The sequence below is a fragment of the Eptesicus fuscus genome, chromosome 3, assembly GCF_027574615.1.
Source record: "Eptesicus fuscus isolate TK198812 chromosome 3, DD_ASM_mEF_20220401, whole genome shotgun sequence".
Classification (NCBI taxonomy): Eukaryota; Metazoa; Chordata; class Mammalia; order Chiroptera; family Vespertilionidae; genus Eptesicus; species Eptesicus fuscus.
The window spans coordinates 73,355,549-73,380,592 of NC_072475.1; the positions used below are offsets into that span (position 1 = coordinate 73,355,549).

The window sequence follows — 25,044 nt, forward strand, 5'->3', positions numbered from 1 at the left end:
TGTACGAGAAACTCCTCTAAACAAACCAATTCAGAGTGGCCAAAAGTAAAAATTTATCAGACAAAAAGGGATGTCTTCATTTATATTTCTGATAAGTTTGGAATTAATAAAACAAAGACATTAAATGAAAACTAATAAGAAATATGGATACTGTATAATGCTAAAAGATGCATGTACAGTGTAGTCATCAGTACCTTTTTGGTTGCAAGTAATAGAAATTTTACTTAAATAATTCAGGCTAAAACAGCCTTTGTTGGGAGGCACATCAGCTAGGCTTCAGCAGGAATAAGAACACAACTGAGGTGCTGCTGGCGCTAGCTTGGTCTCATCTCTTCTTTTTCTGCTCTTTCTGCAGAGCAGATCCTTTTATGAAGCAGAAAACCGTTGCTGGTAGCAACCTGACAGCCTCACATTTGCTCTATTGGAAGGAAACTAAATTGCTTTCTGTGACACACTTAAAAATCATAAAAGATCCTCAAGAACCATTTTAGAGGCCCAGCTTTAAACATCTCTGGGCCAATCTACTCTGCTCCCCCCCTTGGCTATCCACTTAAAACAATCACTGTGAACAGAGAAGTGAGAAGCATCAAAAGATGGCTTCTCCATTTGTCCTTTTGATTCTAGTGGTTAGCACAGGAAGACAACTTTCTGAAAAAAATGAAGCTCTATTTGGGACAGACCAAACATCAGGTGTATCACGAATCTTTAAAGTGTTTTACCAGTATCTGGCGATATTTACCATACATAGCTAAAGCTTGAAAATAATTTAATTTTTTAACAAAAAATATTTTAGAATATCCATTCAATGTCAGTGAGTCAATAATGTAAATTTGATATATAGGGAAAAGACAAAGAAATGCATTAAAAAATCAGTGGAATACCTTATGTGATTTTTTTTCTGTTTCTATATAACTCAATATTTTTATATTAAATATATAATACTTTTATGACAGAATAAGTAATAAACATTTTATTTTTTTAAATCTTTACCTTTGCCAATTCTATTTTCCCTCACATATTTGGAAGGGACCTTAGTGGGGTAGTAATTAAACCTTAGGCAAAGGTTTTCTCATAAAAGCAATCAAATTGTAGAGTCCTGTTATCACAGAAACTATGGAAGATGTGGAGATTAAGGAACATTCTCTTTCTGAATTCATATTTCTATGGTGTTTTTTATGCAGGGCCATGGTTATATACTATGGTTTTGACTGCAAACTACTTTTTGAAGAATCCAAAATGTCAGAGAGGTAGAGAAGGGCACACAAGCTCTGAAAGGTGAGATGGATGAAAATTCTTTAAGTCTTAAAAAGGAAGTGTCCTAGGTAATGTCAACAGTTTAAACAAAGAGAATGTAAGAAATGAAAATCATGATATGTTTGGAAAATAGGGATTTTAAGTGCAGCAGGAATAGTGTGCCAATGCCATAAATTTAAACCCTTTTTCTACTGTGAAATCTCTTGTTGTGATCCAACTGTGACTTGTTTCTGTAACTTTTCTTGCTTCTTACTTAATAAGGGAGTCTTGAAAGAGTGTGTGACACCTTTCTAGAATGAAAACCTGTAAATATTAAAGCATCTTGTCTGGGATTTTAGTGTGTTCATTGTAGAATTATTGCTAATTATTGCAACTTTCTGGCATCATCAGGCATGTAATCCTGCAGCTGGCATTCTGCAGTTTACTTCTGTACTTTTTTTAACCTTCTGAGGCAACCTTGACTTGACAGTCGCCACAAGAGGTCTCAGCCCCCAGGACAATGATAACTTGGAAGAAACTCACAAGGCTGCTGGCTCATTGGGTAAAGATATGAAGCAAGAATTTCTTAAACTACTCTGATTTATTTTAGGTAGAGTCACAAGTCAAATGGTTAAAGATGTGGGAGTGGGGAAGCCAGAACTAATAAAGGGAAGGATAATGGAACAATGTCTGACCCAGAGAGAAGCTAAAACTATTTCAGTCATCCTTTTTTGTATTTTTCTCTTAGTAAAATACATGATATAAATATAGTACACACATATATATACCCACTATTTGCCCACCCATAATTATGTCTGTCTGTATGTTTGTATGTGTATGCATGCCATACACACACACACACACACACACACACACACACACACACATACACACACACAAATATATATACTAGTGGCCCAGTGCACAAAATTCATGCACATTAAAAGGAAATTAATTAGAGGAAATATTTTAATATTGCTATTTGCCCTTTCTCTATAATAGAAGTGTCAGAGATGAAAGAAAATTACTAAAATATATATGAAAACCTTCCTTCTGTCAGAGTCTGGGGCACACCACAGGACCCAGAGTCAAGTCCCCACATAACTGTGCATGCTGAGAAATCACTTCAGACCCAGACCCAGCCAGCCCCACCCACACTGGGCAAGACCCAGACCCAGCTGGCCCTACACCCATCAAGCCCCGCCCCCCCGCAGCGACACGTCAGTGCTGGGCAAGCATGCACGCAGGCAGCGTCACGTCCAAGGCCAGCGACACACGCAGGCAGCGTCATATCAGCGCTGGGCGGGGACACATGCAGGTACTATCACATTAGCGCTGGGCAGGCCTCCATGCACCTCCCCCAGGGGTGGCCTCCAGGCCGGGCTGCACAGGGGCTGGGCCATGAGGGGGCCATCCTAGTGATAGCAGTCCTCACCCACCCGCTCCTGCTGAGCATGCCACCTGCGGAGCAGTCACGACGTGACAGTGTCCGGATAATTTGCATATTCCTCTATTGTTAGTATACTAGAGGCCCAGTGCACGAAATTCGTGCATGGAGGGGGGTTGTCCCTCAGCCCAGCCTGTACCCTCTCCAATCTGGGACCCCTCGAGGGATGTCCGACTGCCCGTAAACGGGCACTCGGACATCCCTATCACAATCCAGGACTGCTGGCTCCCAACTGCTTGCCTGCCTGCCTTCCTGATTGCCCCTAACCGCTTCTGCCTGCCAGCCTGATCACCCCCTAACCACTCTGCTGCCAGCCTGTTTGCCCCCAACTTCCCTTCTCTGCCAGCCTGGTCACCCCTAACTGCCCTCTCCTGCAGGGTTGAACACCTCCAACTGCCCTCCCTTGCAGGCTTGGTCCCTCTCAACTGCCCTCCCTTGCAGGCCAGGTGCCTCCCAACTGCCCTCTCCTGCTGGCCATCTTGTGGTGGCCATCTTGTATCCACATGGGGGCAGGATCTTTGACCACATGGGGGCAGTGATATTGTGTGTTGCAGTGATGATCAATCTGCATATTACCCTTTTATTAGATAGGATAGAGGCCTGGTACAGGGGTCGGGGCCAGCTGGTTTGCCCTGAAGGGCGTCCAGGATCAGGTGAGGTTCCCTTGGGGCGTGGGGTGGCCTGAGCGAGGGGCCTGTGGTGGTTTGCAGGCAGGCCACGCCCCCTGGCAGCCCAAGCAGAGGCCCTGGTATCTGGAATTTATTTTCCTTCTACAACTGAAACTTTGTAGCCTGGAGCGGAGCCAAGCCTGGGGCTCCCTCCGAGGCCACAGCCATTGTGTTGGGGTTATAATTGAAACTTTGTTGCCTTAAGCGGGTGGGCCCAGCCAGGGTGTGCGGAAAGCTTTGCTTCCCCTGTTGCCCGCGGCAACCCTGGCCTGCTCTCTCAAGCTCCATTCTGCCGCCATTTGTTTGAATTTGTTTACCTTTTATAATTGAAACTTTGTAGCTTGAGTGGAGGCTTAGGCCTGGCCAGGGCAGGTGGAAAGCTTCGCTTCCTCTGTTACCTAGGAAACCTTGCTCTCTGTGGCTGTAGCCATCTTGGTTTGGGTTAATTTGCATACTCGCTCTGATTGGATGGTGGGCGTGGCTTGTGGGTGTGTCGGAGGTATGGTCAATTTGCATATTTGTCTATTATTATATAGGATATCCTGTCTAATAAAAGAGTAATATGCAAATTGACCATACCTCCACTACACCCATAAAGCCACACCCACCAGCCAATCAGGAGCAAATATGCAAATTAACTCAACCAAGATAGCTGCAGCCACGGAGAGAGCAGGAGGCTTGGGTTTCCCCAGCAATGGAGGAAGCCAAGCTTTCCGCCTGCCCTGGCCTGCCTTGGCCTCTGCTTAAGGCTACAAAGTTTCAATTATAGAAGGTAAATAAATCCCAACAAAAATGGCAGCAGCCAAGGAGCAAGCAGGAGGCTTGGCTCCACTCAAGGCAACAAAGTTTCAATTATAGAAGATAAATAAATCCCAGATACCAGGGCCTCTGCTTGGGTTGCCGGGGGCGGGGGGTGGCCAGCCTGCAAACCACCACAGGCCCCTTACCCAGGCTGCCCCATGCCCCAAAGGAACCCCCACACTGATCTGGGACACCCTTCAGGGCAAACCAGCTGGCCCCCACCCATGCACCAGGCCTCTATCCTATCTAATCCTCCTATCTAATAAAAGAATAATATGCAAATTGACCATCACTCCAACACACAATATGGCTGCCCCATGTGGTCAAAGATCCTGCCCCCATGTGCACATAAGATGGCCACCACAAGATGGCCAGCAGGGGAGGGCAATTGGGCGGGACCAGATCTGCAAGGGAGGGCAGTTGTGGGCGATCAGGCCAGCAGGGGAGGGCAGTTGGGAGGGACCAGGCCTGCAAAGGAGGGCAGTTGGGGGCGATCAAGCCTGCAGGGGAGGGCAGTTAGGGGTGACCAGGTCAGCAGGGGAGGGCAGTTAGGGGCAAACAGGCTGGTAGGGGAGCAGTTAGGCATCAATCAGGCTGTCAGGGGAGTGGTTAGGGGGGTGATCAGGCTGGCAGGCAGAAGTGGTTAGGGGCAATCAGGACAGCAGACAGGCGAGCAGTTGGGAGCCAGCAGTCCTAGCAGTCCTGGATTGTGAGAGGGATGTCCAACTGCCTGTTTACACCCGATCCTACCGGGATGATCGGGCGTAAACAGGCAGTCGGATATCTCTTGAGGGGTCCCAGATTGCAGAGGGTACAGCCTGAGCTGAGGGACACACACACCCATGCAAAAATTTCATGCACCAGGCCTCTAGTACCCTATATAATGAAAATGTAATATGCAAGTTAACTGTCACGCCCTCACAAAAGATGGCCGCCCCCATGTGGTCACAAGATGGCCACTCCACCCTGACAGGTTTGGCTCAGTGGAGAGCATCAGTCTGTGGACTCAAGGATCCCAGGTTCAATTCTGGTCAAGGGCGTGTACTTTGGTTGTGAGCACATACCCAGTAAGGAGTGTGCAGGAGACAGCTGATCGATGTCTCTCTCTCATCAATGTTTCTGGCTCTCTATCCCTCTCCCTTCCTCTCTGTAAAAATAAATAAAATATATTAAAAAAACAAGATGGCCGGCAGGGGAAGGAAGTTAGGGGCAACCAGGCCAGCAGGGCAGGGCAGTTACGGGTCACCAGGCTGGCAGGGGAGGGCATTTAGGGACAACCAGGCTGGCAGAGGTCGGCAGTTGGGAGCAATCGGGCTGGCAGGGGAGCAGTTAGCCATTCATCAGGCTGGCAGGGGAGTGGTTAGGGGGTGATCAGGCTGGCAGGCAGAAGCAGTTAGGGGTCATCAGGCAGGCAGGCAGGCAAGCAGTTGGGAGCCAGTAGTCCCAGATTGTGATAGGGATGTCCTACTGCCAGTTTAGGCCCGATCCCACAGGGATCCCTAAACTGGCAGTCAGACATCCCCCGAGGGGTCCCAGATTGGAAAGGGTGCAAGCTGGGCTGAGGGACACCCCCCCAGTGCATGAATTCCATGCACCAGGCCTCTAGTATATAATATATATATATATATATATATATATATATATATATATATATATATGTATATATATATATATGTGTATATATATATATATATATATATATATATATATAGCCTATAAAATAAAAAGGTAATATGTAAATTACCATCACTCCACTACACCCACGATTGGGCCAGCAGGAGGCGCAGGGGGCAGGACTCGGGGTGGCTGGGGTGGTGATTGGGCGGGCAGGACGCTGAGCTCGCGTTTGCGCCATGGCTGTGCTGCGGCACAGAAGGGGCCTCTGGGGCAGCGAGCCAGGCGTTTGGAGGCCCCAGCTGATGAGGCGGCGCAGGCGGGTGGGCAGTGCAGCTCCCGGGGGAGGAGTCTGGAGGCAGTTGGGCCGCAGGAGCGCGCAGCGGTGTCTGCAGAGGACGCGGGTTTCCGCGCAGCACAGGCCGGCCGAGGGAGGGCTCATGAGGGAGCCAGAAGGCAGAGGAGGCGGCGGCGGCCCCAGCCTTCCTGGGCGGGAGGTGAAGGCAAGACCCCAGCCTGGGCTCCGGCCGCCGGAGGACCACGCCCCCGCCCCGCTTCGCCCTAGGGGCCCAGGGACTTCGGAGCTGCCGCCCACACTGGGTCCTGACCAGCAGACAGACAGCCTACACATTCATGATTTAATCATGCACTGGGCCTCTAAAATATATATATATATGTATATGTATATATATGTATACACACACACACACACACACACACACGCACATATATATATATGTGTGTGTATATATATGTATATGTATGTATATGTATATGTATATGTATATGTATATGTATATGTATATATGTGTGTGTGTGTGTATATATATATATCTTAATAATGGAAAATGGCTTTCTAATTACAAGGGTATATCATTTTATATACAAAGAAAAATGGAAATACTTTTCTATCTTCTTAGTCCCAAGTATATGGGCAAACTCTCAGAAAATGGAAATAAATCTTCCTACTCCTAATTCTCTGTTTATATAACAATAAAAATTAGTTTTCATTCTGCCTCTTTGATGAATGTCTTTGGTCCTATACAGTAGGCAAGGATCAATAACCATTTCCGCAGGTATTTATTTAAAGATTTGAGTGGAAGACATTAAAAATGGCATAGAAAGCACCATTTCATCCACTTTATTCATTCACTTCCCACATCCTCACTGGAACAATCCATCTTCATTTTTCTTAAAAAAAAAATAATAATAACCTGCATATTAACTCTCCTGTGAATTCAAGCCCTTACATTTCCACTGACATCATTCCACAAAGATTTATGTAACCACTCTACTTAAGTTAAATGTTTCTCAGGCTTATGAACCATTAACACAATCAATTATTGCCCAAAAGGACTTGAAATCCAAAGATTTGTGATTTAGCCTTAGGGTCATCTAAGTTCCTCTGGTATTCTATTTTGTGATTTTGTGGATCACACACATACACACACACAAACACACCACTTAATTATCTAAAAAATACATTTTTTTCCAGGACAGGCTGATATGAGAGAAATTACTCTCCTTCTTTTAGATCCCTGCAACTATCTATATTATAAAAGGCCAATGTCTGTCACACCATAATGCCATAACAACCAAATGACTGGTAACCAGGAGGTGCATGGACGACCTCTCAGTCCCTCTCCCTGGCCAGCGAGCCACTCTCAGTGGTGGGGCGGGGCTTGTGGCTCACACAGTGCACCAGAACCTGTGACTCGCACAGAGCAGGGGGGTGGGGCTCGTGGCTCTCACGGCTTGCGCAGCTCGGCAGCTCACAGTTGCAAGCTACTTGTGCATGGCAGGTCTGGGTCCCACAAGCACAGTGGGTCAGGGTCTCACTCAATTTCTCCCGCTGGGCCTCTAGTCTATACAAATAAAAGGGTAAAATGCTAATTAGACCAGATATACCAGAGGTCTTCTGGACGTCCTTTTGGACATCCTTCTGGACAAAGCCACACTGGTGGGGCTGAGGCAGAGGCAGCTAGGGGTGATCAGACCATCAGGGGAGAGCGGTTAGGAGTGATCAGGCTGGCAGGGGAGAGCAACTAGGGGTGATCAGGCTGGCAGGAGACAGCAGTTAGGGGCGATCAGGCAGGCAGAGGAGAGCGGATAGGGGTGATCAGGCCATCAGGGGACAGCGGTTAGGGGCATCAGGCAGGCAGAGGAGGTTAGGGGTAATCAGGCAGACAGGCAGAGTGGTTAGGGGCGATCAGGCAGACAGCCAGGTGAGCAATTAGGAGCCAGTGATCCTGGATTGTGAGAGAGATGTCCAACTGCCGGTTTAGGCCCAATCTCTGTGGGATCTGACCTAAACCGGCAGTCGGACATCCCCCAAGGAGTCCTGGATTGAAGAGGGTGCAAGCCAGGCTGAGGGACCCCACCTCCCCACCCCAGTGCACAAATTTTGTGCACTGGGCCTCTAGTAAATATATAAAACTTAAAGAAAAGTTTTAGATAGATGATAGATGATAGATAGATAGATAGATAGATAGATAGATAGATAGATAGATAGGTAATCTCCACACAATAGGTACTCTACTTTGACTCTACTTGTCTAAGTCAACCTGCAGTGAATATTCTCTTGATCTCAGGATCTTTAAGTCAGAATGAGTATTTCCCAAGATCCTAGGAATTCAGGCTATTCCATAAGCAAAAAAGGGTAGAAGACTGAGAGTTTCCATCCTAATTTTGAGTGCCTAGTAAATTTCAGAGATTACTACATGATATACAATACATAATATTTTATTTAATCTTTGCAATAGCCATAAAGATAGACATTATTATTCCTATTTTTCAGATACAACAATAGAGATCAAGTAGCAGGCCCAAAGTCACAGAGGCAATTATGGCCAGGGCCAGGGACATATTTGGGTTTTGTGGCCTTTTGTTTTTTGTGGTTCGAACATAGAGAAAAATACAGATAGGTTGTTATCCTCATGTAACCTTTTCATGTGAACTGTTGCCTTCTATTTGAATATTTTCTTTCTACATTTTAGGCTTAAACTATATTTAAGTTATCAATTAGTAAATTTGTTATTAAAATAAGTGATGCTAGAATAAATTAGACACCATTCTTGATCTCAAAATATTTAGTTAAGGCATAATTACTTGAAAAGTTGAATAATGGTATAGAAACAATAACTGAGAAAATTTTAAAATTCCAAATGGCACTGGCCTTATCATTAATTATCAAATCAATTATACAGTCAGCCAATATTATAGTAATTCAGTATCAAAACAAACAAAAAAAACTAAGTTCACATTTAATATATCTCATATCTTCATGCAAACTTAACTCATTTATTCCATAAATATTTTTAGTCCCCACTAAGTGCTAGACACATAATAGGCATTTTGGAGACAGCTATTCATACATGACAGACTCTTCCTACAAGAAATTTATAATTTTTGAATTTATCTCTGTTTTTTTTAATATAATATGAAAAGTGTTATAATTCCAGTAAGTAAGTATTCTAGTCTAGTCATAGGGAATTTTGACAATAAAATAGCTATTAATATTTACATATGAATTCAGATTCAGTCCTCAGTTAAAACCATTGCCATTCAGATAACTTGCTATTTACTGAATATTTCTGTATCATATTTCATGTTTCTGCTCATACTACTTATTAAGCATGAAATGCTTCTCTTTCCATTTATAATGCTCAAAATCCTACCTATCGCCCGGCCACCATGGTTCAGTGATTGAGCATTGACCTATGAACAAGAAGGTCATGGTTCAATTCCTAGTTGGGGCACATTCCTGGGTTGTGGGCTCAATCACAGTGTGGGGCATGCATGAAGCAGCCAATCAATGATTCTCTCTCATTATTAATATTTCTGTCTCTCTCCCTTCTCCCTTCCTCTCTGAAATCAATATATATATATGTAATTTTTAAAATCCTACTTGTTTTAAGATAAACACTGTCAAACATCTCAGATAAATATAAATTTTTATAATCTTTCTAGAAGGCTATTGGTCAATATACCATTCAAAATCCTAAAGACCATTTATAAATTTTGATCAACTTGTAGAAATGATAAAGAAATGAAGAGAAATGGGTAAAAGATACAAGTCAATGTTATGTAAAATAGTAAAAAGTTGAAAATAAGTACTCATAACATGAAAATAAATCGTTTTACTTTTTAATGCCATCATATGCACATTTATTTTGAATTACATCATTTAAAAATGCTAAGCTACAAGGGAGGAAATAAAAGCAGAAAGAGAAATAATTTAAGTAGTGATATTGATGGAGCCCAACACATAGATTTCCCTCAGTATATTTATGGCTCAAAGGAAATATAACCATTGACACAATAATTTTATTACTATATTAATTTGTTGTAAGAAAATGACATAGATATGCACAAAGATTTGGCTATTTGCATTTCTATTGAATTGTTGTAATATCAAAAAATTGAGGAGGGTGGAGAAACCCTAATGTTCAAAATATGGATGACTACATGAACTTTAAATTTAAGTTGGAAAAGAATATTTAACCTTTTGCACTTGGATGTCGAGTGTGACTCGACACGGTTAGCATTACAATAAGGGAATCGAGAAAAAAGCAAGCGAGTGCAAAGGGTTAATATTAATAAAATATTTTAAAATGAAAATAACAGATTTTTATAAAATATTTGTTTACTTTAAACATGTAATTAATGTTTGCTATGTATATGTATTTGGCACCCTCCTAAACATTTCCTATCCTCACACAAGTTTGCATTTTTAGAAGAAGGCAGGTAATAAACGGTAGATAGGTAGGTGAATAACGGATAGATAAATGAATGGATGGATAGATGATAAATAGATGGATAGATCAAGAGATAAAGTGATGATAAGTGAGAACAAAACCAGAGTAGGATAGATCACAATAATAGTGAGCCTACAGGCATTGAGAAGGTTTTGTTTGTTTGTTTGTCTGTGTTTGTGTGTGTGTGTGTGTGTGTTTAATGAAGAGTTGTATAACAGCTTACTGTGCTCCACGAACAGCAAGAGTATCCAAAGCGGGCAGGAGGAGAGAGCAGACCCTACTAGGCCTTAGCAACTTTGAATTTTATTCTGAAGCCAAAGGGGAATTTTAAAAGAAAAGTGAAATGAATAGGTTTGCTTTTAAAAGGATCTGATCTTCAGTTTAAAAAAAAAATAAAATAAATCACCATAGAGACAGCAAAGTGAAGATTAGACTAAATTCCATTCATAAAGCAGAAAATTAGATGACCAGGAGTGGCACAGAGATATTTTATCCATCCTTTTCTTCCTTAAATATTTCTTGAACACCTAATTTTCACCAGACACTGGGATTGTAGCAGCAAACAAAAGATTGAAAATTAGAGTTTACATCTTAGTAGAAAGAAACCAATGGTAGCAAGTAAAGTAGATGGTGAGTGATAGATTCTATGGAATAAAATAAAGCAAGAAATACAGATGGACAGTGATTACAATTTAATTTTCATTGCATTTCAGAGCCAGCCTCATTGCTAAATTGGCACTTGAGTGAAAGAGGTGGTAAACCACACAGTCATCTAGGGAAGAGCATGGTAAGTAGATGGGCACAGCAGTGGCTGATATTGTTGATGAGGGTATGACTGGTGTATTAAGGAGTATGGAAGAGGCCAATGTCCATGAGAGAAGATAATACTTGGAACAGTGGAGACGACTATCATAAGATTTTATGCAATGTTGATGGTCATCCAAATAACATATTTGACAGTTCTTATGTGGAGTGTGAGAGAAGTCAACTATGATTCAGGTTTTTTGTTTGATTAATTAGAAAAGTTACTAAGTTTTTAGTCTATTGGAAAAAATGGGGTGATATTTACTGAGATTGGGGAGACTGAAAGAGAGCAGTTTTAGGAATGAAGGCAGGGAACATCACAAATTTGGTTTTGAATAGTTTAAGTCTGAAATGATAACTAAACAGCAGATTGGGACATACTGTTCTGGGGTCAGATAAAAGGTCCAAAATAAAGATAAAAATGTGATTGTTGTAAAGTATAGATGATATTTAAGTCAAAGGAATGGGTGTAGATAGAAAAAAAAGGGATGTCTAAGAATTCAGAGTGCAGATATATCCATGGCTAAGAAAAAGGGGGTGGAAAAGTAAGCAGAAGAGAAATGACCATACAGGGAGAAAGGAATCTAGGAGAATGTGATGTCATGGAAGCCAAGAGAACAACGTTTCATAGAGAGTTAATGAGTGATCTATTGTGTACAATGTAGTAGTTGTCATATAAGATGATAATGGAGGACAGACCATAGCATGGGGGTCATTGGCAAACATGAGAAGACCAGTTGAGGTGGAATGGTGGAGGCAAACGTCATTAAGATGAGGTTAAGAGGGAATGCGTACATTTTACAAAATAACTGGACTGTACTCCTCAAAACTTAATATCATGAAAGATAGACTGGGATTAAGTAGATTAGTGCGATACGCTAAGTAAATGCAAAAGGTGATGCTGGATGCAAAAAACAATTTGTTTTTCTTTTACTATAATGGACATTAGTGAGACAATTGGTGAAATTTGAGCAAGATATCTAAATCATAATAATTTTAGCAATATAGTCTTCATGATTTTAATAATTACATTGTGGTGTGAAAAATATTTGTTTTGAAGATATGCATGCTGAAGTAGTTATGATTGAAAAGGCATATAATACTCACATTGTTCAGAGAGAGTTATTGTAGTAAAACAATATTTGAGGAATCTGAGTAATGGGTATGTGAGAAATGTTTGTCCTATCTTTTGAAACTTCTGAAATCTTGAAATTATTTCAAAGTAAAAATAAAATAGTTAAAATACTAAAAAGTAAAGGAGAGAAAGAGAGAGGGGGAGATAGAGAATCAGTAGATTGATTTGCTATATGTAACTCCTTTTCCCTTTCATAACTTTCCAACTAGCCTGTTCTTTAACATGTTAAGACTTCTCTTACAGCTATTTATTTCTTCTCTTGCAGCTAAGTTAGTAGATATTTTTTTCTTTTTTGAAAAAGTTTTCCACTTATTCTGACTTTTAAAAATCCCAAATCTCCTTGATATTTTTAGCAAGCATGATTCGAATGTTTTAATATTAGACATTTTAATTTTTTTTCTTATTCTTAAATATTGGCCCAGTGCTGGAGATTCATGCATGGGGTGGGACGGGGGATGGTGTCCCTCAGCCCGGACTGCACCCTCTTGCAATCTGGGACCCCTCAGGTATGGTCCCTAGGCCTGACCGGCAATCAGGGCCTATCAGGGCTTTCCTTCTCCTGGCTGCCGGCAGCTGGCACTGTCCTGCCACTGCCACTGCTTGCCATGTGTGTGGTGCTTCCCTCCTCCCCCACCACTGGTCACCTCCCTCTGCAGGTGATTTCTGGCTGGCCCTGCACACCTGCCATAGCATTGCTGGCCGGTGGCCTGGGTCTCCCTCTGTGGGGTGATCGATTGCGGGGCCCCCAGATCAATTGCCATGCAGAGAGAGGCCCCACCTACCTGACACAGTGCCACCCTCTTTGGGGTGATTGCGGAGGCACCCCCCCCCCATATCGATCGCCCCACTGTCCAGTGGCCTGGGCCTCCCTCTGCTGGGCGATTGTGGGGCGATGGTGGGGCCCCCCAACCAATCACATTGCACCTGCCTTGGCTGGCCTGGCACCAGTGCGTGTCATAGCATGGTCATCCTGAAGGTCATCTGGACAGTTGTTCTGCTGTTCGGTCATTTAGTTGATTTGCATATTATGCTTTTATTATTATAGATTAATCAGTAAACTTTTACTCTTTGAGTTTACAACAAAATTTATTGAATTTTATGTTCTTCAATCTAAGAGGCTTACATGTTCTCTATATAATTAGGTCCTGTATTGCTTTGTATTTGTTTATTAATAAATTTCCTCATCATTCTGGTAGGGAAGGTTTCCTCAGTATTTTGCAAATCTCAAGCCCATGAAATGAACAAAGAGCCAACTTGATAACATTTTTTTGAAAAATGATTCCTAAGTTTTCAGACAAGTCACTTGAATCTAAGAACTTAAAATTACCACAGTTGCTTCCCTGAGCCCTGAAAATATAGGAATGGTGTTGGGGGAAATCAGGGATTTATAATAATATAAAATAAAATAGTGAAAAGAAAGTGAGGATGTCTCCAAAAGAGGCTGGTTATCCTTCTAAAAGATTAGGATTAGTTAATTAATAATGAGACAATGACTATTTCCAAACTGGAGATTGGTATCAAATCCAAATCATAGGAAAATTTTTCTGGTGACAGTGTGAAAAAATGGATTGGAGGAAACACTTAGGACAGGGTACCCAATTACTTATAATGCAGATAATAATCAAGTGTAGTTCATATGAGAGAAAATGGGGTCTTGTGTGGGGACAGAAATAAGTGACCTTGATTTGTAAGACTAAACAACAAATGATTATCCTCCATAATAGAACAAAAATTTAGCTCCATTTCTTTAATTTGCTAATGTCTTTCCCCTAGTAGCCTCATTACTATATTTATTCATGACAGTGTGTTCACATGAGCATGCAGATGCCCAATTCCTGTCTCACTCAGTGTTGATGTCTCTGCTCATCACCCTGTCATTGGGAAACATCCCCCCAGGACTAAGTGCTATAACACTTGAGCTCTCAATCTCCTCAGGCTTCTCAAGACTTTGCTTCCCTATAAAACTCTCCCAGCTTCAGTTAGTATGAATCTGAAATGAAAGTTAGAAAGATTCCAACATATCCTGGCATAGAGACAGGAAGAACTCAATTAAAACTGTGTCAAAATCTCAGCTCTGCCATTTAATCATTGAAGTTAGGCGACCTGCATTAGCTTCAGTTTCCTTTCTGTAAAATGATGTGGGTAATGGATGCCTGGAAGGTTTTGTGGGAATATTAAACAAGATGATTTTTAAATTATTATAATCATAAACAGCACATAAAATTACACAATAATGTTAGCCAGAAATAGTAGTAGTAAGTAAAAATAATTGTATTTATAGTAACACTGCCTATTAATACATTTTAGAATTCTTAATTGTCACATACCTCTCATACCTAGAGTTCAATCTCTCGCTATGACATGTGCTGACCACCAGGGGGCGGCGTGGAACATGGTGGTGACCAGTGGCAGAGACAGGACAATGAGGGAGTGAGGGAAGGAGGAGGTGGGGAGGCGGGGAACCTTATTGGCCCTAATCACTGGCCAGGTCTAGGGATCCTACCTGTGCATGAATTTCATACACTGGGCCTCTAGTTTATGAAATAAAGCTCTATCTGAGATCATGTTTGAAAATAGAAAATTTGCTTAAAAATAATGTTTAAATAATTTTGTAGAAGTCTTTCTTTAGTGAGATTATGGATACTTTAAACCACCAATCTCCAACCTTTCAGACCTCACAGACTACCAGTGGTCCACAACCATCAGTTAGTGACCACTGCTCCAAATGTTTCCTTAAACCAGCGGTTGCCAGCCTTTCAAACTTCATGGACCACCGGTTGGTGACAACTGCTTTAAACCATTCTCAAAGTATCATACTCTTGGACTCAACCAGATAAAATCAGAAGAAAAAAATAAAGTATGAGATAATTAAAAAGTACTACAATTGGGTAAGATTTTCAATTGCTTGCTCCTAATACAGTTGACCATGTATTGAGACCAATTTCAATTTGTATTTACCATATTCTATTAATTAGAAACAAGTTGCACATCCCTCCTAAACTCATACTCAAGAGGAAGGGGTCACACAAAGGAATGGACAGTAGCTGGGGAGACAGGAAGCATATTATGGAGTCAAAATCTAAAGAATCAGCTAAAATATATTAAAGTCATTGCAACTATAGAGTAGTATAGAAAGCAGGGCTAATTTACTTTTTAATTATTTAGTTCTTTAAACTATGTGCATGCATGTGTTGTTTTATTGTAATTGGATTTTATTTTTATCAAATAATTGAATGTGGTTTTTGTATAGAAGATGCTTAAACTTTGCTCAAATAATAAAAAGTAATGGAAGCAGAAAATTTGGGCTGGAAAGCAATTCCTGAGAAAAGATCTCAGAGTTTTTGTGGACTGCAAACTTAATATAAGTACAAAAAGGTGAAAAGTTTAAGAAAAACAAAAAAAAAAACAAAAACCTCATAGACATAGACAACAGTATGGTGATTATCAGAGGGAAGGAGAGGCATGGGTGAGGTAGAAGAGTGTAAAGGGAGGAATAAATGGTGTTGGAAGGAAACTTGACTTGAGATGGTAAACACACAAGACAGTATATAGATGATGCATTATAGAATTGTACATCTAAAACCCATATAATTTTATTAACCATTATCACCCCAATAAATTCAATAAAAAAGAAAAAAATCAAATGCAATGTCAGGATCCTATTCATTGAAATTTGATGAATAAATAGAAAAAAATAATTGTCCTTCAGTATTCTGCATTAAAAAGTCCATATTTGAAGTTGTGTTCATTTGTTGGCTTCAAATTTAATTATGTTTTTCTATTGTTATAATATCAATGGTTTATTTTTATTATAGAATAAATATATCCTCTCTGTGGATATGATGCATTGTGGGTCTCTAGAAGTTTCAGAATGGTTGTTAACCATGCCAGAAAGACCAACCATGTCAATAGAGCATTGGCATCTTAGAGGCATGTGATATCAGTCCAAACCCCCAAAGGAGAAGACTGAACTTGAGATTAATTATGTAGTCAATGATTCAATCAATCATGACTAAATAATAAAACTCCACTAAAAACTCTGGACATTTTAAGCTCAGGCTGGTTTCCCTGGTTAGTAAAGTACATTTATGTGCTGGAAGGGTGATATATTCTGAGAAAATGGAAGCATCCTTCCACCTGTCCCAGTATGTTTCTTTTAGCTGATAGAGACTTATCTTTTTGCTATAATAAAACTGTAATTAGGGCCCGAAGATTCCTCATGGGGGCGGCTGCTGGTGGCGTGCAGCAGGGTGGTGACTGAGCAGGTGCCTGGCAGGAGGACGCTGAGCCAATGTTGCTCACTTGGTGTATATCCTGGAAGGTTCTATCGTGGACCCACAGAACCAGACCATGTCCACCTTCACCTGGAACATCAACCACGCCCGGCTGATGGTGGAGAAACAATGTGTTTACTGTGTGAACTCTGAGAACAGCGGCTGGACCGAAATCCACCTGGAAGCTTGGGTCTCCTCTAGCTTATTTGGCATCTCCCGAGCTGTCCAGGAATTTGGTCTCACCCAGTTCAAAAGCAATGTGACCACATCCATGAAGGGTTTTGAATACATCTTGGCCAACCTGCAAGGTGAGGCCCCTTCCAAAACCCTTGTTGAGACGGCCAAGGAAGCCAAGGCAGCTACAGAGAAGCCAAGGACCTTGCCAGCCAGGCAGCCACCGAGAAGCAGCAGCAGCAGTTTGTGTAGCCAGCTCAGACTCTGGTGCGGCAGCACCCCACACCACCCGCTGCACTCTCTCTGCCCTCCCCTCCCTGTGTTTTATGAAAAGTCAATTTCCAGCCTGATCTACTCTCTGGGTAGTGGGCTGAAGGTGGTACCTGTTTGGCACCTGCAGTGCACCAGACATGTTATCCATGTCTGGGCCAGGTCTGCTTCTTCCTGCATTGAATAGCTGAGGAGAGAGTTGTCCACGGTCACAGACAGCAGGCAGGCAAAGTGGTCATAAGCACTAGACTTTAAGCTCCATGAGGGCAGGGACCTTCCTTTTGTTCTCTACTGTGTCCCAAGTATCTAGCTCATAATAGACACTCAATAACTATTAGTTGAATTAAAAAATAAACTCTAATTATAAGTATAGCACTTTCTTGAGTTCTCTGATGCATTCTAAAGAATTATCCTTGGAGGTGGTGAGTGGGGCAGAGGGGTTAGAACCCTCCCTGAACTTGTAGTCAGTTGGTCAAGGGTGTAGGTAGCCTGGAAACCCTCAATTTGCTGCTGGTGTCTAAAGTAAGGGCAGTCTTGTGGAAGGCTGTGCCCTTAACCGGTGAAGTTTGAGCTGAGTCTGAGTAGTTTGTGTCAATGTTGCATTGCACCCAAGAAAACTGGAAAATTTTCACTGTACCCAAGAAAATTGACATAAGACTACATGAATGTTTGCAGCAAATGGTATATTAAATGTCCCAAAATTGGAAATAATCCAAATATCCAATTATAATGAAAGAATAAATAAGTAATTGTATATCCATTCAATGCAATATTACCAATTAGCAAAAAAAGAATTAATTACTGATCTATGGAACAAATGAACAAATCTCAAATTCATTTTACTAGATAAAATAATCTAGACACAAAAGACCAATATTTGTGGGGAAGCAGGGGACTTGGTTGGAATGTCTGTAAGGAGGATTCTCTGAAAGGATGGGGCCTCTGAGGGGACCTTGCCGAAGGCAGCAGCCCCTACCTTGGCTTTTCCAAACAAGTCCGATCCCTCAGGGGTGTTTTGCTAGAATCTCTATGTTTAGTCTTTAAAGACCCGACCTTGTAGAAGTATATATTTTCTCAAGGATACTTACCCTGTTGATTGTATCTAGAGGTTAATTTGAGTTCAAGCTGTTGTTACAATAAAAAGCCAATGAAGCAGGTGAACAGGACTGCTTTTACTACTGAAGTAAAAGAGTCCCTTAGCCCTCTCTTTCACAGAAACCTGTGTTGGAGTAATCTGTCCATCCGTTGCTCAGGGTCTGCTGGTCAGCCCTGGCAAATATTGTATAATTTCATTGGTATAAATTCAAGTGACACTTGATCAGTTGTTGCCAGGGGCTATGAATAGAGGAAAGTTTTTTTTTTTAAATACAATTTTATTTATTTCAGAGAGAGGAAGGAAGACAGAGAGAGAGAGAGAAACACCAATGATGAGAGAGAGTCATCAATCGGCTGCCTCCTGGATGCCCCTTACTGGAGCGTGAGCCTGAAACCCAGGTATGTGCTCTCACCTGGAGTCAAACAATGAATTCCTGGTTCATGGGTTGACACTCGACCTCTGAGCCACAAGGAAAGGAAAGGTATTTTTGTCTGTAAATAGGATTAAGGGAAAGTTTTGAAGTGATAGAAATATTAACAGAAAATGGCACCAGATGTTAGGCCTCAGTCTTTGAGTTTTGGCTAAGAAAGAATTCAGAGCCAACACTCATATACAAGCAAAAGTTCATTTAGAAAGTCGCAAAGGTAGAAGAAGTGATTCATGGAAGAAGTGAGTCAGCTGGGCTGTGTGGGCTCAGTAAACATGTTGCAGAGGCAAAAGAAGGGCCCTTGGAGCTTAGGAGAAAGAAACCAAAGGTATGCACCTTGAAGGAAGAAAGGAAGGAAAGGTGCTGGCATGCTCAAGAGAGAGACCTTTATCTTAAGGGGTTGTATCTGCTTCCTAAAGGTGGAGATTTTAGGGGAGAATCTCAATAGAATATTTATCATATGTTCAGGTGTGTACCCTCATGGTTGTGGTCTCCACTGATTCATCTGTACCAGAGCAGTGGGTCATTAGTCATCACATCTGGTCTGATGTCAGCCAGGGTGTTGCCTTGCCTGACCTTGCTGCTTTTCTGGGCTGGAGCTGAAACACAACTGAGTCCTAGATGTTATTGCTAGTTTGACCAAAACTCTGTCTCTGTGGTCAACAGACCCACGGCTTTGTTCCTGAGATTATTTGATGCAGGTCAGAACCTCGTCATCTTGAGGGTTTAATGCTTAAGGGAATGGTCCTGCATGGGCTTGTTTGGGAGTCTTATGAGGCTGTTCTCCAGCCTCCTTGCTCCTCCTCTAAGAGGGTCTACCACATGACCAGCAATATGTTAGGGGAAGAAAAGTCACCTTGGAGGGTCACAATTGTCTATCACTAGGCACCCAGGGTTTTCCACCTTTTCGTTCCTACTCTGCTCATGTGTGTCTAACTGCCTACTATGTCATAAATATTTTATATCATGACTATAGTGGTGTTACAAGACTTTATCCAGTATCTTGGCCCCAATGTCACACAATCCTATATAATAAAAGAGAAACATGTAAATTGACCATACCTCTGCTATGTTCACCAGCCAATCAGGAGTGAGTATGCAAATTAATGCAACAAAGATGGTGGGTTAATTTGCATATGCAGGCGCTATGTGGCCTGGGTTCCAGGAACATCCTTGGGACCCAGGCTGCTCCTAGCCTGTAGGCCTGCACATAGGCCCTGTGTGGCCGGGGTCCCAGAATGTCCCCGGCCATTCTGGGCCTACGGGCACAGGCACCAAGCAGCTGGGGGCGGGGCTTCCGCTTGTGCATGCACCAGCGCCAAGTGGTGGCCCGGGTCCACACCCCAAGCCCGGCGCTCACAACGTGAGGCTGGCTGCCAAACTTGTGGGCTGCCAGCCTTGGGGACATGTGGACCCGGTAGCCGCCATGTGGCCTGGGGTCTCCGCATGCCTCCCCTAAGCCCAGCCCTCACAATGCGGGTCAGGCTGCTGTCCTCGGAGGCATGCCCTATGGGCAGTGGGGACATGCCCCTAGCCCAGTGGACACAACACAGGGGGTCCTCTGCTCATGAGCAGCAGAAGAAACACCTTTTCTTTTCTTTTTTTATAAAATATATTTTATTGATTTATTTACAGAGAAGAGGGGAGAGGGATAGACAGTCAGAAACATTGATGAGAGAGAAACATCAATCAGCTGCCTCCTGCACCCTCTCCACTGGGGATATGCCCTCAACCAAGGTACATGCCCTTAACAGGAATCAAACCTGGGACCATTCAGTCTGCAGGCCGATGCTCTATCCACTGAGCCAAACCAGTTCAAGCATAAACACCTTTTCTGACCACTCATTGGCTAAGCTCCCTGTACGCCACCACTTGCAGAGTTCTTGGTAACTTGGGTTATAAGCATCCAAGAAGGTGATCTAGGGTTTTTCCACCACACTTCCGGAGGAAAAAAACAAAGGTCCGCTGCTGGTGGGGCTAAGAAATGTCATATCCTGTCCTAGCCAATTTGGCTCCTTGGACAGAGCCTCGGCCTGCTGACTGCAGGGTCCGGGTTCAATTCTGATCAAGGGCATGTACCTAGGTTACAGGCTCCTCCCTGGCCAGGGCCCAGGTCAGGGCTAATGCAGGAGGCAACCAGTCAAAGTGTCCCTCTCACATTGATGTTTCGCTCTGTCTCTCCCTCTCTCTTCCACACTCTCTAAAAATCAATGGAAACGTATCCTCAGGTGAGGATAAAAAAGAAAGAAAGAAATGTCATAACCTATGAAAGACACATCTTGAAAATGTCTAAAGAAAGTTGTCATTTTTTCATGGTGAAGTGACTGGAGTCCGTGTTGATGAAAACACCTTGGTGGCTGTGGTGGCTGGCAGTGGCTGCAGCAGCAGGATGATGGGGCTGGCACCTTCCCCTGATCAGCCAGGTCACGTCCCGCAAAGGAAGGCCAGACTGTGGCTTAGGCCCGCTCCCAATGGGGATCGGGTCTAAGCTGTCAGTAGGACATTCCCTGAGTGCTCCCAGTCTGTGAGAGGGGGCAGGCTGGGCTGAGGGAACCCACCCCTGTGCACGAATTTCGTGCACCGAGCCATTAGTATATAATAATAGAGTCTAGTCAAATTATAGATATTACTCTAGATGACATTATTCAATTTCTTTGGAGGTTATGTGGATGTGTCTACTGTGTAAAAATGTATCAAACTGTACCTATATTATTTGTCCAACTTTTACTATGTATATTTAATTCTTACTTCATTCAAGTAGTGTATGTTTTTAAAATGTTATTGTTTGCAACTCAGTAGTTTCTAAGTTTCTTTTATAGTTCTTATACATTTCTTAGATGTATATAACCATTTATTTTATGGGTTTTGCTGATATTTTAATAGAATATTCTTCATTATATTATTCTTATTTATATGTGGCATATGAAAAACTACTGAACTTTTAAAAATCATTTTGTAAAGTAACCATTTTCCTGAATTGTCTATTTCAAAACTTTTCCACTAGCTTTTTAGTGTTTCCATGTAGTCTATCAAATCAATAGTAAAAAATGATAATTTTGTTGAGTTTTTCTGTTTATGGTTCTTGCCTTCTTTTTCTTGTCAACTGCACCTTCTTAAAGTTTCAGGAATATGACAAATAATAGTGGTCATTTCATACATTCTTCTCATCCTTTTTATTTGAATGAAAATCCTACCTAATAATAGACAAATATTCAAATTGACAGCACCTTCGCTACGCCTAAGCCATGGCCACCAGCCAAGCCATGCCCACCAACCAATCAGGACGAGTATGCAAATTACCCCAACAAAGATGGCGGCTAATCAAGTCAGCGTAGAAAGAAGCCAAGAGCTGCAGAAGGGAGCAAAGCTGTGGAGAAGCAAGCAAGCCAGGGGGAGGAGAAAGGAGGAGCGGAGGCGGGGCTGGTGGAGAAGGGAGAAAAGCAGGTGTGCTTGTGGAGAATGTGGGGCAGGGGAGAAGGGAGGAGTGCAGGCGGGGCCAGGGGAGAAGGGAAAAGCAGGCGGACTGGTGGAGAAGGCGGGGCGGGGGAGAAGGGAGGAGTGCAGGCGGGGCCAGGGGAGAAGGGAAAAGCAGGCGGGCTGGCGGAGAAGGCGGGGCGGGGAACAAGGGAGGAGAGCAGGCAGGGTGGGGTAGAGTGCAGCAGGAAACCCTATTGCAGGATTTTTCCTGCAATGGGAATGCTAGTTCTTTCAATATTCAAGTCTGCAATTGATACTGGCTAGCTCAAAATATATATCTACCCGGTTAAGAAATGCTCTCTTTTCTATTTTACTAATATTATAAAATCAGAAATACATATTGAATTTTATCCAATGATTTATCATTTATTGTAAAATCTTTTATTTTTCTTCTTTTAGTAAAGTACTGTGTTATATTATTATTATTTTTTTTTGAGGTTCCAAATGCCAACTTTATTGCTGGGACAGTAGTAGTGCTAGACAGGGTCTAAGACCAGGGAACAGCAGGGAACCAGGGCCGAAGAGCTCATGCTTGGCTGGGTTATCCCTCACTGGAGAGAAGGGAGCTCAGACAGACCCAGGGCCCCGGGGCACGAAGGCCCCTGACCATGCCCTTTGGCCCTTTCTTAAGCAGAGCACAAGATGGCCTGCAGGTCCTTGAGCAAGAAGCCGATGATTGTCTCAACATACAGCTGGGCCTGCTGCAGCGTCTCCTCCTTTGCAGGGAGCTGGTGGCCCTGTACCTGCACAAGCTTCTCCTGATGTATTTAATTGATTTTCTTAGGCTTTTATCCCTACATTCCTGAATAAATCCCATTTGTTATTATTATATTAATATTCTATAGGATTACATTTCATAATTTATTGTTTAGCATTTAAGCATCTTATTTTGTATATCAATATTTTCTAAGATTAGATATTATAATTTATTGTTTAGTTTTAAACATGTTAATTTATAATTTGCTTTTTCTGTGCTTTCTTATCTGGTTCAGGATGCAGGAAAATTTCTTAGTCATAAAAATAAGTAAGGTCTTTATTTTATTAGCAATGTTGTGGTAACACAAACAATATTTTGTCTTTGAGCATTTGAAATAACTTGCCCAATGAAACCGTTGGAATTCAATCTCAATAGATAAGATGAAAGATTGAGAAATTGTGTTCTCTTGGGGAATCAGCTCCAACCTGATGTTTCTGGAAGACCAGATCCAGTGTGTTGAATTAATTGGGTATTTCCCTTCATTGGACAAGCGAGATTAAATGATATAGCTTTTATATAATCTCCTTTTTTGTTTACCTCATTCAGTATAATTCAGATATCTTCCTCATTAATAACTGTATTAGTCATAGGATCCCTTCTTTCAGGATCTCATCCTCTAAGGCCATAGCAGGATCTGGATCACCATCACCACAGACATAGTTCCTGAAGGGAAACAACAGAGGTCAGAGTAGAAAATGAAAAAAATACAGATCCTGAACCATAGAATTAAGTCATATGTCACCTGGGTTGCATAAATGCTGGAGCAGAAGGGAAAGGGGAGAATCAGAACAGATCTTCAACAAAAATCTAAACGGAAATGCAGAGATCAACAAATTCATATATTACAAATGTGAAGAGTTTTAAATTGAGTTTATTGTACATTTGGTTCCCTATGGATCACATTCTGGGCCTTAAAAGACAACACCGATGTAAAATAGTCCAATGTAAAATAGATACACTGTGCGAAGCCTGAAAAGCATTCAAGGGCAGTAATAACTGATCATGAACATACTTGTAATCCAGAGACTAATAGAACTTATTTCTTTACTTTCTCTTCGTGTTGACTTCTGCCTATTCTGTCTTTGATGGAAAAATAGAAATTCTTACTTTCTCTCTCTCTCTCTCTCTCTCTCTCTCTCTCTCTCTCTCTCTCTCTCTCTCCCTTTCTCCTCACTACCTTTTCTACCTACATTGCTTGAACCTTCCAGGCTTTATGCTGCTTTAGCCCTTAATATCCCATGCTGTGGTATCTCTTACAGTTCTTGCTTGAGCCACATGACAATCAGATTTTTCACTCTGTTCTAGGAGGGCTCCATTCTTCTTGTTGACCACATATAAAAGAAATATTTATTTTTCAAAAGTTATTTGCCTTTTATGCCATAACTTTATTGTGTTATTATGCATAAAGATCTCCTTTTAACCATGGAATGAGGATAATGGACAAATTGAAAGACTGCCTCTTCTTGTAACAATAGCGTTTTAATTCCCTGTCCTACTTTTGTTAAACTCTTTGAACTTCCTTTTCTGAAGGCTTGCTTTGAATTCTTCCAATGAAACAAATACATTAAATAAAATGACAAAGGCAGATTTTTTTTTAAGAAAAAGAAGACATTGGCACTAGTCTATATATCTAGTCAGAACTCACCTTAAAGTTACTATATCATCCAAAACTTTAAGAGCATTTTCACCCATCCCCATAACAGTTGCTAAATATAAGTATAAAATGGAAAGAGAAGGAATATAAGCCATAGCAATGATGTTTCCTCAGCTTCTTTATATAATACGTTTCTGGGAATTCTATAGTCTTCTGAAGATTTAATAATAGCATTAATGAATAGAATTGCTGATCAGAGTATACCCTAAACCTCAATAGGATTTTAATCTCCACATTCACCTTCTCCAGTACCTTCCCCAACTAAATTTCTGATTTAGAGGGTAAAAACTATTATTTTGTTATTTTTTCTATATATAATGCCTCTCTTGAATGATCAAGAAAAATAAGAAAGTAAATATTTTGTACATAGCAATAGTTTGAGAGTAATATCACCAAGTACTAAGAAATTCTTTCTATTGGAATCATTACTTTGGAAGTAGAAGAAACATAAAAACA

General features: G+C 41.7%; 1 pseudogene; it reads left to right on the forward strand.

Annotated features, from left to right (window-relative positions):
* The first annotated feature begins 11,385 nt into the window (after positions 1 to 11,385).
* Positions 11,386 to 17,159, forward strand: LOC103301233 (PRELI domain-containing protein 1, mitochondrial-like; annotated as a pseudogene).
* Positions 17,160 to 25,044: the final 7,885 nt, after the last annotated feature.